The following is a 17,446-nucleotide window of genomic DNA, read 5'->3' as shown; positions in this document are numbered from 1 at the left end:
GGTAGCATTTTGCTGAGGCTGCTATTAGGCTAGCTTTTCCGTTCTTTTATTTACATGACTGGGCAGTGGAGAAAGGTATTTAGGAATTTGTTTAGAATTTAGGTGGAACCAATCTGACATTTATCATTTATGTTGGCTATTTAACAGCATGCATAAATGGTATAGGTAATTAAGCTTTGACCATCTGCACATTGTTCAGATGGTACAGAGTGACAGTGTCCAGGAGAAATGTAATCTGAGTTACACGCGGGACTTAACGTTTCCTGGTAACCATATTTTGAAAATAAAAAGTAATAAATGAAGTTAATTTGAATAAGATATTTTATTTAGCCCAAATCACCAAATATAATTATTTCAACACATAATCATGAACACATTTTGAGATATTTAATGTATATCATACTAAAATTTTGAACTCCTGTGTGTACTTTATACTTGTAGCACATTTCAATTTGAGCAGACCACATCTCAAGTATTCAGTAACCACATGGGATAGTGGCTACTATCTTGGATAGTGCAGATTTATGTAGGGTCCTCCATAGAAAACAGTAATTTACTGCTCTATAAGCCATTCAGAATTTATGTACATACATTTAGTTTAGTTTAGTTTTTTACTGACATCTGTGGCAGCACATCAGTATAGCAAACTCTGAAGGAGCCATTTTCCTTGACAAAAAGAAGGTTGATGAATATATCTAACTGTATTACTCTAATATACTTGGTATCTCTCCTCTAATTAAAGTAAGATTATCTTACAACGTATGAAATGAAGATCTGGCATAATAGACTCAGAATGTGATGAAAATGTTTTCATTAAGTGCTAAGATACCCTGCAAGGCATGGCATTTTATCTCAAGTCTCTAATAACATTAATATACCCTTTTAATCTCTGAAGCATTTTAGACTTAATGGGAACTCCTTAAAGAATGACAGAATAGTAAGACTTGCAAGTTTAACTGAATGTGAAGGTACTCACAGTACTCCATGAATTTGAGTTAGTGTAAAGTTCTTCATGGGTGGAATGTGCAAATACAGTTCTGTTTACTTAGGGACAAGACTCAAAAGCCACACGTAGAGGTGTGTGTGTGTGTGAAAGGGAGGAAGGTAGGGGTGGATGGTGTTTTCCAGTCATTGTCCTTGGCTTCTGTTGTATAAGGGGAAACTTCCTAAAACAGAATTGTCTTCTGGAGGGTGGGCCCCTTGTAGTGCAGGCTTCCCCCGCTAGATGAGTGTTCTAGGAACCCATCTGTATCAGTGCACCAGCTGGCATTACTGTGAGAGGCTGTTTGGCTTCAGTAAGTTTTTTCTGAAGACTCAACACTTCTGCCCATTTCATGATGGATAATTTATGAGTGCACCTGCCCACACCAGGCTGAGTGATCAACAGTTTTTGACCAAAAATGTCATGACCCCCATGCTCTACCATCCCTATTCACTCAATCTTGCCCCAAGTGAATTTTTGGTTTCCCTGGATGAAAACAGTCTTTAAAGGGGAACATTTTGCTGATGAGGAAGAGGTGAAAGAAACAATGGCAGAAACACTGGAAGGCATCAAAATCAATGAGTTCAAAAAACTGTTTTGAGCCGTGGGGAAAAAGTCTCGATTGGTGTATGGTATCAAGGGGAGAATACTTCGAAGGTGACTGAAATTTAAACATGAACAATAAACACACATTTTTAATAAATAAATTCCATTTTTGGTGGGTTACCTCAAATAGCAGTGTGGCTTGGCTGCCATCCCTACTAGGGGGTGATGTGTGTGCATTCGGGACCTCGGAACAAGTGATTTGGGAATTTTACTCTCACCTTAAGAAACGATTTATGGGGAAACTGCAGTTGACTAATTCTCTCCCTACTTTCATGTTGTATGTTGCACATGTATGTTTATTTGTTGCTTTACCCTAATAGGTGAGCTATGTATATACAGTAAATGTTAATTTGGTATTTGTATTGCTGCAAGTCTTACATTCCATTCAAATTACAGAAAGCAATGTGGGGGAGGGGATCTTCACTGAGTGTTTTATGTAGTTTCTCACACTTGATGTTAAGTAGATATAGCAATAATCTGCTGGGGGTCAGAAGAACTGAACTCTAACTCTCCCTTTACAAATAGTTACTACTTACTTTGGGTGACTCTGGGTTTACTTTCTCAAATCTTACTTTTACAACCATTCTAATGGAATAGTTTAGAGCTTATTAGAGGAAACTTGGCTAATGAGATTCTCAGGAAATGTATCTTTCTAGACATTATGACACCACTGGACTGGAATGTTGGCACCTGTGACTTTAGGTTTGTAAGGAACATTTAGTGAAAAGCCTGTAGTCCCTTGAGAACTTCCACTTTACTAGAGTCAATTTTCAAAGGAATTAGGTGAGAGTTCTGTGATAATGATGCCGACATCTAATTGCATTAGATGAGACAGGAGAGTTGGAGGAGAGTAGAGTGAAGCCCATTGCTTAGGCCACCTGCCCTGTGGGTCTACAGCGTCAGTGAATGAACATGGAGCCAGCTGTGGGGGCTTACCCATGCCATCAGAGCGTGTCCTTTAGTACACCTTGGTGGAGTCAGATGGCTGCATTTTTAATGAGCACTCTGATAACATCAGTAACACAGAGGCCTCACTTTGGGAAATATTGCCAAGATGATCAGAAACACTGTAAGATTCTCTTGTCCTGACTTCTTGGTTCTAGCAGCTCACTGGCGCGAAAGGTGTAGTTTTTGTTTTGCTATCTTTCAACTCCTCTGGTTATTGACATTGACTTTCTGGCTATATGACTTCTTGTTCCTTTTTTTTTGTCTCTGAGGCAATGAGAATTCATTTTTTTTTCAATGGTCTTTTTACTCACTGTGGAGCTCATGGCCTCTGGCCCTGCTCCTGACCGCGTCTCTGTCTTGTGTTTTGCCCCCTACCTGAATCCCTGAGTTTCACTTTACCCTTGGCCAGACACCCTGGTCAGTTCAATACTCATCTCTCATTCAATTTAACCAGCTTCGTTTTAGAGTTCTTTGCCCACTCCATCATCCTTGAAATCTACACAGCCATGGAACGCCAATCACCCTCAGGGTGAGCTTGGGTAAAACAGGTCAGTTGTGCTAACCACAGGCTTTTTAAAGAAGCCTAGTATTTGAGACTGGGGAAGAACAAAAAGAGGAAGCAATGCATGGAGATCACAGTGTCTCATATAAACACCTCTGCTGAGAACATAATGAAGGTTAAATTGTGCCTGACACGCAGCAAAGGCAATAGGGCTGCAGGTCTTGAGGGAAGTTGTTTGATAACATCATTGTAAAAGCAACCAAATCTGTAGAGTTGGTGTCAGTGAAAGGATGCTATTTTGGGCACATTTTCCAAACATTTTAAATAGAAGCTCTTTCTTAACAAAATGGCCTTTTATTTCCCCCTCATTTGACTAGCATTTAGAACACTTTTCCTCAGCTACCACTGAGCTTCATAAAACTTATTATCAAAATCTCTGAAACCTAGGCTGAGGCTTGCCCATGCTCATTCTGACCTTTTCCTCTTTCTCTAGTTTTCTTTGCTTGTTTGACCTTGTGCATGACCCACCTTTTCACTCATTGCAAGAGTGTAGGTCAGAAGTAATTCCTTCTGGGCTATGGCAAGGCTTGGTAATATGACTGGGTTCACAAGAGTTAGGAGGTATTTTTGTATTTGTACAGGCAAGAACTGACTGCTTTAAATTCTGGGTTTACTTCCACCTACAAAATTTTCAAGGTGTGGACAGGCAGATGCCCTTCATCAGACTCACCTGTGGGTGACTAGGAAATATTTAAATTCTCAGGTCCACTGTTGATTAACTGGATCTGAAGTTCAGGGTTTGGAGCTCTGGCCTTTTTATCAAAACAACTGTTTCAGATAACTCTCATGCACAAAACACATTGCGATCCATGGTGCTAGCTGCTGAATTTCCTCATTTTTATAATTTAAAATACCTATGAGACAATGGGAAGCAAAGGACAGTGCCATTTACACACATTCTTTTGGCACAACTCCACGAGTATATGGTACACTTTTAAGCAAAGGTGCAGTGTTCCCATTTGTGTACTTGCTGATTTATGTTAGACAAAAGCCATTCAGTGCCTGCAGAGGTACGTTTAAGGCTTCCGCACTACGGCCACTGCACTGTCCTTATTGGTCAACAACGTGATTTGGGTGTTAGAGCTTCTTTCCTATCAGGTAGTTAGTCATTCCCTGGGTAAACACACATTACTGAAAGTAAAAGGATGGACATGTAATTAAAAGGGAGAGTTATATCTTCTCCTTTTCTAATATTAGAAAGCCTGTCCATGTAGCCTTTCTCCTTTGTCCTGACCAAAGTGTGATGATAGTGCCAGTTGCTGAATCAAAGTGAGACAACTGCATAATCCATTTTAAAGCTTAACACAAGCTGCAATCCATAAGTAATCATACTAAAAGGCCAAATTTGAATTTTTACAATTGTGTACAAATATAGCTTTATGGGGTTATAAAGTGGCTTGTGCACATTAGGTGAGAATTATAGACCATATGGGTAAGTTATTTGAACTTTAAGTGGTAGTAGTTTTAGACCATGTTGAGATGACCCCTGAGTGGTTGGGAGCTATGACCCCAATGGGTAGGATAAATCAGAGGAGAAAGATTGAAGTCAGGGAGACCTTTTGGGAAGATGTAATTGTCTGGTGGGCTGTTGGCCTTGCTGTTCTCTTCTGAAATCTGTATCTCTCTGTATATTTTATCATATAATATTACCAATCCCCAGCCTAATGGTCGAGGGGAGGATTGCTGATCCAAGCTGAGTAAGTTAGACTATCTCTTAAGAACATGGAATTTGGGGTTGGAGGCCTGAGAAGGGAAGTCGGTGGACAAGAGTTGGATTTTGTTGGAGCTGGAGAAGGAGGTTCAGCAAACTTCTGCTGACTATGTAGGCTCCTGACTTTCCTAGCCTTTATGTTAAACCCTTTCTTGAATTTGTGAAATTCAAAGTATCTAACCTCTTGCAATTGCAGGATCTAGTTAAGAAGTCTCTAAGGCTAAGAACTAAGCACAAATACCTGGTGCAGGGTCTAGAGAAGCTGAAGGAAAATATGCAGAGGAAGGTGGAGCAGATGCAGGCCTGGCCACTGCCTTATGCAGTTGGGTGAGCTAGCAAATCAGCAACGATGTGTGCATGCTACAAAATGATGCTGCCTCCTTTTTATGTCCAACTTTCCTATAAGATACACAGAATCCAGAACCAAGTAAGACTCCTCATTCTTAAGATTTCGTTTTGTTTGGATCACTCTCAGAATCAAAGTCTAAGTTGTCTACTGCTGCATTATACGTTACCCTAAAACTTGGTCAACTCATAGCTTCTCTAGGTCAGGAATCTGGGAGCTGTTTGGGTGGGAGGTTCTGGCTCAGGCTCCCTCACAGGGCTGCAGTCGAGTGCTGGCTTGGACTGTAGCCATCTGAAGGGTCAACTGGGGAAGCAACCACAACCCGGTCACTCTTGGGGCACCTGGAAGGCCTCAGTTCCTCGTTACATGGGCCTTTCCACAGGTGACTTTTTTTCCAGAGTCAGTGATCCAAGAATGGACTAAGGAGACCAAGTATTCAAATAGAAAATTTTTTTTAATAATCTAACTTGGAAGTGACATCTCAGTACTTTTTGCCATAGTCTTCTCATTAGAAGTTAATAAATCTAGTGACTATTAAAGCGGAGGGGATTATACAAAGGCATAAATAACAGGAGGTAAGATTATGAGGGGCATTTGAGGCTTCCCATCACAACCTGAGATTAAATATTTTTTCTTAATGCTAACTCGAACTGTTTCATTATGTAAAACCAAGTAAATTATCTTTAATATAATGGGCTTGCAATAATATAAGCAAGAGTTTGGGGTTCCATGGTGATAAGGGCAAGAGACAGACTAATAGAAATAAATAATATTTTATTCAATAATAAAATATTAGAAAGTTAGTATTGATAATCTTGAGCACTGGTTCAGAGCTGGAAAAATGAGTTTGCATTTTTGTCACTGCATTTACTAGATACATGAACTGGAGAGAGATCTAAACCAATTTAAGTCATAGTTTCCTCACTTATCAAAGGGTACCTACCTCATGATGTTGTTGAGAGAATGCATGTGTATCAGCTGGGGCCCAGGAGGGAATAGATGACCCACTTAAGTCAGGTGATCGAGAAGAGTTTAATAAAGGGACTGTTCACAGAGGTGTGGGCAGGGTTAAAGCAAAGAACATGGATTGTGAAACCAAATAGTTGCCCCTCCAAGGCCTGAAGAGACAGGGAGAGGGATCTGTAGCTCTAGGAGATGGCTGCTGGCTAGGGTTTTTTATACAGGGACACAGTCAATTTACTGTGACAGGACACAGAGGGAATAATACCCTGCCCTCATTTTTCTCTCTCCCACCCATGTGCTTGTATAAGCCAGTTGAACTCATTTAGAAGTCAAAGAATAAGGGAGCTTAAAGATATAGTTCAAAGCAGTCAGCTTCCCATGGCACATAGAAAGGCACAGAACAAGAGGAAGATGCATACAGAGTGTCTAAATATTCAGCATAGCATGTAAGGCACTTATCATCAATTATGTCAAAGAGTAAGTACCTAGTTGTTGTTTGTTTTTATGATTGTTATTATCTTCTAATAGGGTACATGAATGGAGATAATCACCAGTGAGAATGTATGTATGTGGGGGAGGGTAGAGAGACTTCAAAGAAACTTCATTTTTCTACCCATGAGGATGAGGTCTGGCTATCCCACCATCAGAAAATTTAGGCAGAGTGGAGTTTATTGAATTGCTTAGCATCATTTACCTAGGTCAAGGCGGAAGAAAAACCTCACTCACTACAATATTCTAACTGTGGGCCCATTACGAGTTCTCTTCATTTTCTAATCCTTTTGGAATGACAGAAAGCATCCTACGTGATGTGTTCTATCAAGTCCTCAGATATGCCTTCAACTCCCCCTTTGAGACTCAGTCTTGCTAGGCGCTGCATGTTGTTCCAGCAAAGTCCTTCTCTCCAACTTCCCTCCCACCCAGCTGCCTGCTTCTCTCAGTTCAAATAGCTGTGAAAGGTGCCACTCCCACATAATTCGGCGCAGAGTATTCTGGGGTTTCCTAAGCAGCAGGTTAGCAACCAGCAACAGATGGAGAAGCTGTGTAGTACTGAGTAGAGGCTGCAAGGAGAGGTAGGCAATGAGGCAAAGAGCCAAGTGGGCAGTCTGGGAGATGGAGGGCCAAACCCCAGAGAGAGCTCTTGTTGCCAAAATAAAAAGATTCCCACATAGTCGCAGATTTCACAGTCACACACGTTCCCCTCCACCCCCCTTTTCCCACAGCCCATCTCTGAATTCAGCAAACCTCATTTATCCATTTTTCTTGGGTAGTAATGCACCATCTTTGTCCCCAAGTCTGACATTTCCTCTAAGGCTGAACTTCAACAACTCTGTTGTGCCTTTAAGGCAGAAACCAACACGGTGCAGATGGCATTTCAAACATATTTGTTTCTGTGTCATCTGCTCTGAATATAAATATCAATTCAGTAACTTCACTGTTGTAAGTGATAAGTTGAAACATCATCAGTTGTTTTTTCAGTTAAATGACAGTAACAAAATGAAAATCACCATTAAAAAGGCTATATTTGCATATTTTTATGCTGTCAAAGAACATGGTACTAATGTAGCATAAGGAGAATTCTTAAACAGAAACATTACAGTTTTCAAAATCTAAGGCAGATCAAAAAATAAATGCTGAAATTTCATTTATAAAAAGATACAGGGAAGAGTTATTCCACTGGCAGAATAATAATAGCACTTTCCAGTGACATTTTTAATAGCACATTAATTCAAAATTGTAATTTTGAGGAGAAATGATTCCATCTACATAAACACTAAGTGCATTCTAAATGCTTGGTATTATCATAATGACTAGAAATTAAATTAATAATGCTAAATAGTTAAAAGCTGATGTAACTTTCTTTAATCTTTTGTATGTACATGAATTATTTCTCATTCCTATTCCTCTCTCACCCTGAACTTCATTTGTTGTTTTAGTTTTTCAAAGACTTGAACAGTTTTTTAAATTTTGAGTGCTTCACTTTTGACAGTTACCTTCAAAAGCATCTATAGCAATTTTGTTTGGATTGACCGGGCGTGTGAACAGCTGAAGGGCCTGATTGGTCAACGCACTCACAGACACGCACACAGTCATGCTGCCAGTAATTGTCTTGCTACTCTGCAGTATTTTCCTATATTTTACCTCCAAGATGGCTGAACTAAATGTTACTATTTCAATTCTGAATGAATTGAGAGGGAAGGACATCTTTTCAATCTAAGTAACTTATAACATCCAAGCAATATTTCATAATAACTGAAACTTCTGTAACTCAGGCAAAAAGGTTTCTCATCTCCTCCTGATGAAATCTTCAAAAGTACTACAATAAGTTTTGGTAAAAGGATTCCTTCCAGAGAGTTCTCCGTCTCTTTTCTTCTCTTTCAGGTATTCATTGGGCAGCAAATCTAATCATGCTGATTGTAGTGCCTTTAACAGCACCTAGGGCAACAGGCAGTCTTGGTTTCAATGAGCAGGTACCATTGAAGGCTTCATAGACTCATAGTCACACTTAGAAGAATTTGATGGTCTGATGTACATGCATATATCTAGGGTAACTCACAGGCAGTGGGCATTTCCCCTAGGAAATGTAAACACAATCCAGAACCTTAAGCATTACGCCTTGCTCCACCACTTTATCACTTGGCAGGCTTCAGATACAAGTCCTCAGATTTCTTTGTTTCTTCGACTATATCACACCTTGAAAAGCGAGCAGGACATGCAACTGATTCTGAAATACAGCATAAAATATGGCAGATTGTGCTTCACCCAGGGTTCGCCTTCGCTGCCAAAATACCCTGCTGCCAAAATGCCAATGTGGCGCAGTCCTTGGCCATGATAGCTGCAGCCATCACAGTGCCCATATGAGACTTTTCCAAATCTGTGCAAAACAGCCACCTTCCCAAAGCTGATATTGTTCTCTCAGTCTTGGGTCTTCATCACCCTGTCCCCCAGGCAGCCCCAAGCCCAAATCTCAAGAGTGAAAACAACAAGCATATGCTAAACCACACATTTTCACAGTTTATTAGATATTTGTTTTCAGAGTTTTGTTGTTATATGATGAAAAGCTATAGAGATATTTCTTTTTTTTCCAAAAAGAATTGGTGTGCATTATTCATTGGTAGCTTGCCTTCATAGATCTCCTTGCAATTTGTTGTTACAGCAAGTCTCTACTCACAGATTAAAAGTGTATTGCTATTATTTTGCTTTGGTTCCCATGTACTCAATGTGAAGATCCTTGCAATTGGTAAATCCCTTTATAGTTATTCAAGGCTGTCCTTGCATGGAATTTGTAGCTCCTAATATAGTTCTGTTCTTATAGCCTCTTCTCGGAATAGTTCACTGGGCCCAGGAAGATTTGAATGGACCCAATTCAGATAACAAATACAACACAATTAACATCTCACTGGACCTCTAGTTTACTTTTCTTATAGCAAAAAAGGGAAAAGTAACCAAATTTAAATAATCAATGTGCAAACACATAATAGTAACCTTTGCAATTAGGAACAGTTTCATCTCCTGTACTATCTTGCAGATTTTTCTCCCCAATGCACTGTGGGTCTGACAGATTCAGTGCTGTGCCTCTACCTACTCATCATTTTTATTAACCATTAGCTACACAGGCCTTTTTTATTTGAAATTTTAAAAGAGTCAGGGGCTGTAATATAACAGATCCTTAGAATTAGGTCATTTGAAATGTTTTTTCTCAATTCTCCCATATGACAAAGTTTGGCAGGTGAAATCCAACTGTCCTCACCAGAGAGGGCTCTCTGCTCGCCTTAGCTGGCAGCAATTTATTCTGTGTGTATCTCTTTCATTTGTGGCTGACCTCATGGAAAGCAAGGTTCATTTTACAGTTTCTACCTCAGTAGCTTTGGAAGTACGGTTCTTCAGTAGCTGACATTTTGCTTTTTTACTTGCATCCCAGCACATGAATGGCTAGTGATAGAATCAGAGCCAGTGTCTTGAACAAATGAAATCAAACTAGGGGCCCATTGGTCCTTTATTCTGGCCTAGATTGGTGTTTCAGTTTTATCTTGCATGTCAGTTCACCTTTAGGCCATTCCGATCTCTGTCGTGCAGAGCCCCTGAAAAAGTTTCCCATTTTTGAGAAAAGGTTAGAAATCAGTAATATTAATAAGAAATGAAAGAAAGGTAGGTTTTCACCCTGACTGTTCAAAGGGTATATGTATGCCATCTGAAGATTTCAATAATGACTTAGCCTTCACTCATTTTCCTCCTTGGCAGTTAAGGGAGCCACCACGCGTTGTCCCCTTTTTGTTGCTTTGTACTAGGTGTTGAAAGGACGAAATGAGAGACAAGGGAAAGGAACAGCTTTTACAAATCTATCGGAGAGTTCCAGTGCCTTTCAGAAGCAACACATCATTTTTAATCTGATGACTCCTAATTAAAATGATTGAGAGATAAAATGCACCCAATAAGTGTCCAACGCAGATGAGCTAAAAAGCCTGGTGGGTTGCAGAAGGCATTTAATGCTCCTAAACCTTTCTGAAAGTGGATGCCCTTGAACGCTCTCATAGCAATGAGTTAAAGATCTCAGCTGGGGGGTGGCTGACATGTGGTAATGACTATAATTTATAGCACACCATCTCCATAATACCCTTTGGCCCACCAGGGGGCTGCCTGGAAGCTAGTGTGGCTTGTGGAGGGTGGGAATAAAGGAAGGGGAAAGTAAAAAAGACTCCAAGGCCCTTTTAGCAGCCTCTGCACTGTCAGCTTAGTTTTCTGGGGCCTCTTTCAGAGACGAGTAACTTTCAAGCCATGTCTTATTCAACTTCTGCTGATTTATGTCATAATGGCACAGTTATGACTTACATAGCCGGTTATTTCAGAAAGGTTGGCAGAAGCTCAGAGATGACTTTAATTCTATTCATTCATTCATTCATTCAGCAAGTATTAATGAACCACCTATACTGTTCTAAGCACAGGGTCACATGCACAAGACAGGTTTCTTAATCTCATGAAACTTAACATTGTTTAGGATAGAAGGTCTAGAGGCAACAAAGAGACAGGAAAACAAGTAAACACAAACACAATCAAGATAAAGTCTGATACGATATCACTTACACTGAATAACAATCTAACATGATCTTGTTTAACACTTTCTCCTGACACCTGTTGTTTAGGTAGAAAGAGCTATGTGGATAGCTGAGCTCATTAACATTGGGAGAATGAGGAGGAGGGGAGAAAGGAGAAAAAGGTAAGAACTCAAAAGACAGTATTTTTATACTATGTCGAAACAGGTCTTCTGATGTGGTTCCTAAGTTGACTTTCTGAGCATAGGTTCCACAGCAAAATTTCAAAATAATTGGAGCAATGGCAGCATTATTGAAACAAGTATTTGGTTGGCCAACAAGTAAACTTGCAAGATTGTGTGGTTTCTGACATACTAGTATAAACCAAAAGGAAATAGCATGAAACAGTGGAGCAGAATGGATTTGGGTTTGATCTGGGTTCAAACTTTGTGGCTTATCCTGGCTCTGTGACCTTGACCGAGTTATTTATAGCTTTACAAGCTACTTTACAGTTAGTTCATAAAAAATCCCTAACAACTTATAATAACATGTCTCAGAGGCTCATTGTAAGAAATAAGTAAGATAATATTCATAAAGTGTCCAAAACAATACTTCTCCTATAAAAGATGAGTTGGAAATCAATGTGTCGATTGTGTTTTTATCCTGTCATAAATTGTAATTCATGTATTGTATACCATACAGTATTGCAATAAATCAACAAACCATAATATCAATTTTTAAAATCCTCAGACATAACTAGAAAAAAAGGTCAGTTATTTAAGAACAATTTTATTCTTTTACCTTCAGGTAAAAAAATATTTTGTTTTAATATAAAAAGCTTTTTTAAAAATATTTTATTTATTTAGGGGACTTTCAGCCAAGATGGAGGCATAGGTGGAAACACTGTGCCCCCTCCCACAACTAAGTTTAAAGACAATGAAGTTTTAGTAACAAAAACGCAGCCAAAGCACACCCAAAACACAGAAAATTGAACTGTACAGAAGTCTGACAACAACGAGCCGTTCAGCCAGACCCATAAGAGAGTCGGAGTCAGCGGTGGAGCAGGGTCTGGCTGGAAAGACCGTTCCCTCTGACCGACCCAGGAGCATAGGCAGAGGGGGTTGGGGGATCCCAGGTGTGGGGTGGCGACTGGCAGACCCAGTAAGGGTGTAGGGCAGCTGGCTGAGTGTGGTCACACATTCGCAGGCAGATAAACTAAGCAAAGGAGCGAACAGTGAGACAGACTGCTCAGGCTAGGTCCCCAGCGACGTGAATTAAAGCCTGAAAGCACCAACTTGGAAAGACTTTCTTGGCGTCGAGGGGCCAAGAGAGGCTCCCGGGTTCACAGAGAGTTTGTTGGAGAGACCCACAGGGTCCTGGAGTGTACCCAGGCCCACACACCCGGAAACCAGCACCAGAGGGGCCCAATTTGCTTGTGGGAAACTGCAGAGGGGACAGAAATCTGAGACAGAGCGGAGCAGAGCAAAGCATCATTTTTTTCCTTCTCTGACCCCGCCCCCAGATATAGCGTCACAACACAGCGACTGGGTTGTCCAGCCTTGGTGAACACCTAGGGCTCCGCCCCTCATACATAACAGGTGCGAACAGACCAAACATTATGACTCAAGAAAAGCTCAAAGCCCCAGAGCCTACAATTCTAAATGACCAAGAAATAGCCAACCTTTCAGATGCACAGTTCAAAATACTGGTGATCAGGGTGTTCACAGAATTGGTTGATTTTAGTCACAAATTAAAGGAATAAATGAAGGCTAAACTAATTGAAATGAAGGAAAATGCACAGGAAACCAATAGTGATGGGAAGGAAACTGGGACTCAAATCAAGGGAGTGGACCAGAAGGAAGAAAAAATGACCAAACAGAAGAGAATGGAGAAACAAGAATTCAAAAAAATGAGGAGAGGCTTAGGAACCTCCAGGACATCTTTAAATGTTCCAACATCCGGATTATAGGGGCACCAGAAGGGGAAGAGGAACAGCCACGAGTGGAAAACTTATTTGAACAAATAATGAAGGAGAACTTCCCCAGTCTGGCAAAGGAAATAGATTTTCAGGAAATCCAGGAAGCTTAGAGAGTTCCAAAGAAGTTGGACCCGAGAAGGAACACACCAAGGCACATCATAATTACATTAGCCAAGATTAAAATGGGGGAGAGAATTCTAGAAGCAGCAAGAGATAAGGGGTCAGTTGCCTTCAAAGGAGTTCCCATCAGACTGTCAGTGGATTTCTCAAAAGAGACCTTACAGGCAAGAAAGGGCTGGAAAGAAATATTCCAAGTCATAAAATCCAAAGACCTACATCCAAGATTGCTCTATCCAGCAAAGCTTTCATCTAGAATGGAAGGACAGATAAAGTGCTTCTCAGATAAGGTCAAGTTCAAGGAGTTCATCATCACCAAGCCCTTATTATATGAAATGTTAAAGGGACTTATCTAAGAAAAAGAAGATAAAAAATATGAACAGTGAAAGGAGCAAACTCACAGTTATTAACAACCACACCTAAAACAAAAGCAACCAAGAGGACAGCTAGATCAGGAGTGGAACCATAGAAATGGAGATCACATGGAGGGTTAGCAACAGGGGAGTGGGAAGAGGAGAAGGGGGAGAAGGTACAGAGAATAAGTAGCATAGACGGTAGGTAGAAAATAGACAGGGGGAGGGCAGGAATAGTAGGGGAAGTATAGAATCTAAAGAACTTGTGACACACAAACATGAACGAAAGGAGGGGAGTGGTGGGGGAGGGGGTGTGCAGGATGGAAGGGAGTGAAGGGGGGAATGGGACAACTGGAATGGCATAATCAATAAAATATATAAAATATTTTATTTATTTATCTTTAGAGGGGAAGGGAAGGAGAGAGGGAGAGAAATATCAATGTACGGTTGCTTCTCGTGTGTCCCCCACTGGGAACTGGCCTGCAACCCAGGCATGTGTCCTGAGTGGGAATCGAACAGCAATCCTCTGGTTTGCAGGCATGCTCAATCCACTGAGCTACACCAGCCAGGGCAATTAATATAAAAAGTTTTAATTTTGTGTATTTAGGATCAAATCTGGCATAGTGTTCCTTTGAGTATGGTCACTATACCAGTTATAGCTTTTCAGGACTCTGATTCTGTGAAACAACTTAATGAAAGATCAAAGGAGAGAAAATTCAAGGTTGATTCATAGCATCAGGCGCAGTGTGAAGCAGCTGGTGCCAGGGAGATGGCACCTCGAGGACAGAGATGCCTTGATTTCAAAGAAGGAAAAAGAAATCTTCAACTTAATCTCTCTAATGCCTCAGATTCTGACAGAAACATTCTCCGTGATGAGGAGAAAAAAGCAAAGTGCGGATGGTTGGAACGAGCTTTCCTCAGCTGCCAGGTGACTGCGTATTATCTGCAGACTTTCCAAAAATGTCTCAGGAAATCTCCCCCGCCCAGGACTACAGGGGCTTGAAGAAGGTCTTTTCACTCTGTTTTTCTGATGAACAAACAGGCAGGGCTTATGAAGTAAAATTATCTTGTATAGCATACCATGGGTTTCCAAATAGTACATGCAATTTTGGAGTAATGACTTTTCAGAGAAGTTCGGGGTATAATATACGTATCTAGTCTATTAGGCATCGTGTTTAAAGGTGTTGCTGAAGAAATTAACTAAGGCCCTGGGTTAGAAATGCATTCTTCTATTTTTATATTTTCTGAAAATAAAGTCCAATTTGCCTGATTTTCTTTCTTTGCAAATTCAATCTGCTCTGCATATAAGATCTTGCCCTTCCATGGATTTTCCTGGGCACTCATGGGTTGTCTAGATTTTGCCCCTTCCAAGCCTTTTCTTATGGCCTGTGTCTCTTCCACGTATTCAGTGAAAAGGGGGTTGGCAATGTGGCAAAAGGAAATTTCCATCTTTTGTGGTAGCCAGTGAGGTGAGCATTATATTCCCTTGAGGCAATGTTGTGCAGCTTTTCAGAGAACTGTCTTCCTGTCCTCACTGAAACTGATAACGGTGGAACTTCAATCCCTGGTGCCTTATTGTGCCAGTTCAATGACTTTTCTTCAACTCTGGTTTTCTGGCACCAGGTTCAGAAGCTGGGGGTAAAAAAGCAAAATAAAAAACAAACGAACAAACAAAAGACACTCTTGGTGTGGGTTGCAGTGAACTTCACTTTTAATTCCCTCTTAATGTGCAACCTGAAGTCTTATTCAGAGAAAAATTGTGTTCATGTTTGTGGCAAAAAGGAATGTAGAAAAGTGACATATGTAAGGTGAGAGAAGAGGCAGCCTTTAATCATTTTGTGGTCAAAGTGACTTTGGATCGCCCTTCGAAGAGAGCATTTTCCTTGCTGCTTCTGGACAATGAGAGACCCTTCCCCTTGCCTTTTGCATGTTCCTTACCCAGATGGTTAAACTCCGGACGGTGTGCGACGCTTCTGAACCCAGGGTCCTTGCTACAGAGCGCTCTGTTTTATACACTCGCATTTCAGAGAAACTGAATGGATCCCTCTGCTTTAAGGAGAGAAAGGCTCTGGTGACTCCGTTTACAGGTAACCCTGATGGAGGGGAAGAAAACCGTACAATCGGGCCATTGGCATTTCATAGAGAGGCTAAGTGTTAAAGCATATACAGTTTACAAAGTAAAAGCCCTTTCTTCTTAATTCCTGTGTGAATGAAATTAAGCAGGAGAGTTAATTTTATGTAAATCATGCATGACTCTAATTGGGCGCAAGTGAACATTCATGTACATCTTATTTAAAAGAGAAATACAATGTTATTATGCGGATGCTGGTGCAGTGAAGTCTCCAACCTCTGAGGGGACGTCGGCGACATCACTGGCTGTTCAGACGACTGGGGTCTGCGAGCTTGATTACAATCCAATTCGGCTCCTGCTGTCTGCGAGGAAGTGAGCCCCAGGCCTTTGGAAAGGCTGAGAGGTGGAAGGAACGCTGGGCCTTCCATTCCCATTTCTTTCTTAACCTCCACTTACAGCGCAGTCATTTTTCTCTTTCTACTCATCTTTTCAAACCTAAACAATACTTTCCAATGGTTGGCTCTGCTTGGCAGTTCTGACCCGCATTTCCCCAGGCAGACCACAGATGGATTTGTCTTCTATAAGCAGAGGCTAGCGTGCTTCCTTTTTTGGTGTGCCTTTTCTAATGCTGCTCAGGGCTGCGGTAAGACCTCAGGGTTCTGTTTTCAGAGCATAGCCGGATGAGGTGCCATCCCGAAGCCTGCGTTGACGACTGCCACAGCCCGAGAGGGAGGGCTAGCCTCTGTTCCTTTATTGTCTCTTTGGAGAGCAGATCCAGTGCTTTGGGACAAGGCTGTCCTGAAGAATCTAAAGAATCTAATCTGCATATCTAGGGGTCAAGAATTCGGAGGAAGAAAATATATGCACATGACAAAACCTTTATTTTAAACACATTCTCCTTCTCACCTGGAGGCCCGAAAAATCATGCCTGGAGTTGTGCCTTGGCCTCATTCTGCCCAGCTTGCCAAGCCAGCTCCTGTCCCACCAGCCCTGTGCAGCCCCAAGGTTGGCCTTCTGAAACTTCAGGGCAAGGGGCCTTCCCAGGCCTATCTCTTCTGTTTTCTCGCTGCCGGTCTGTATTCCTGCAACCCTGCTCATGCGTTTCTTCTTGAAAGGCTCTTCGAATGAAACATTTCTTAAATTCCTCTTCCCCGAACTGCTCCCCTCCTCCCAGCCCGTGCTTGCCGCCCTCTCTGTCCCACCTTGCCAGCACCTTTGGTCTCTCACTCTCTCTTGCTCCCTTTCTTCTCTCCCCTCCCCGCCCCCATTGTCATTTCTCACCTGGAGGGTCTTACTTGAAATGCCAGTGTCCAGAGGTTATAAATGTGAACAAATGAAGTAACTTCTAGCTAAGAATTTTGTTTTTCAAGTAAGTAGTAAGGAGGTCGGAGTGTTTCCCTAGTGGCCATAGTGTTTTCTCTTCATCTTTGTTCTTTAAGAGACTCCTGGAAGTACCATATATGAAAACTTGTTAGAAGATTGGATGGTTTTTACTGGATTCCTTCATCCAATAGAATTCAATGCCCTTTTATAGTAGCTAATGTCAAAGACAAAACCACAGGCCCCCCAAATGCTATCATTTTGCTAAATCCCATGATACACAACCTAGATTTAATATCTGACCTAATTGTTGCTTCAACTTCTCCCAGAAACATAATTTTAATTAAACAGTCTGGGATTTTCTGGTCAGGCACCAGTAAGATGTTCTGTCACATGGGTCCTCTCCAACCCCCACTGAAAGAGGAGGCAATCTGCATGATAAAACCCCCCATGCCATGCCCC

This window comes from Sturnira hondurensis, unplaced genomic scaffold (assembly GCF_014824575.4).
Source record: "Sturnira hondurensis isolate 20B ecotype Veracruz unplaced genomic scaffold, ASM1482457v3 Scaffold0004136, whole genome shotgun sequence".
NCBI lineage: Eukaryota > Metazoa > Chordata > Mammalia > Chiroptera > Phyllostomidae > Sturnira > Sturnira hondurensis.
Note: the sequence above shows the minus strand (reverse complement) of the source record.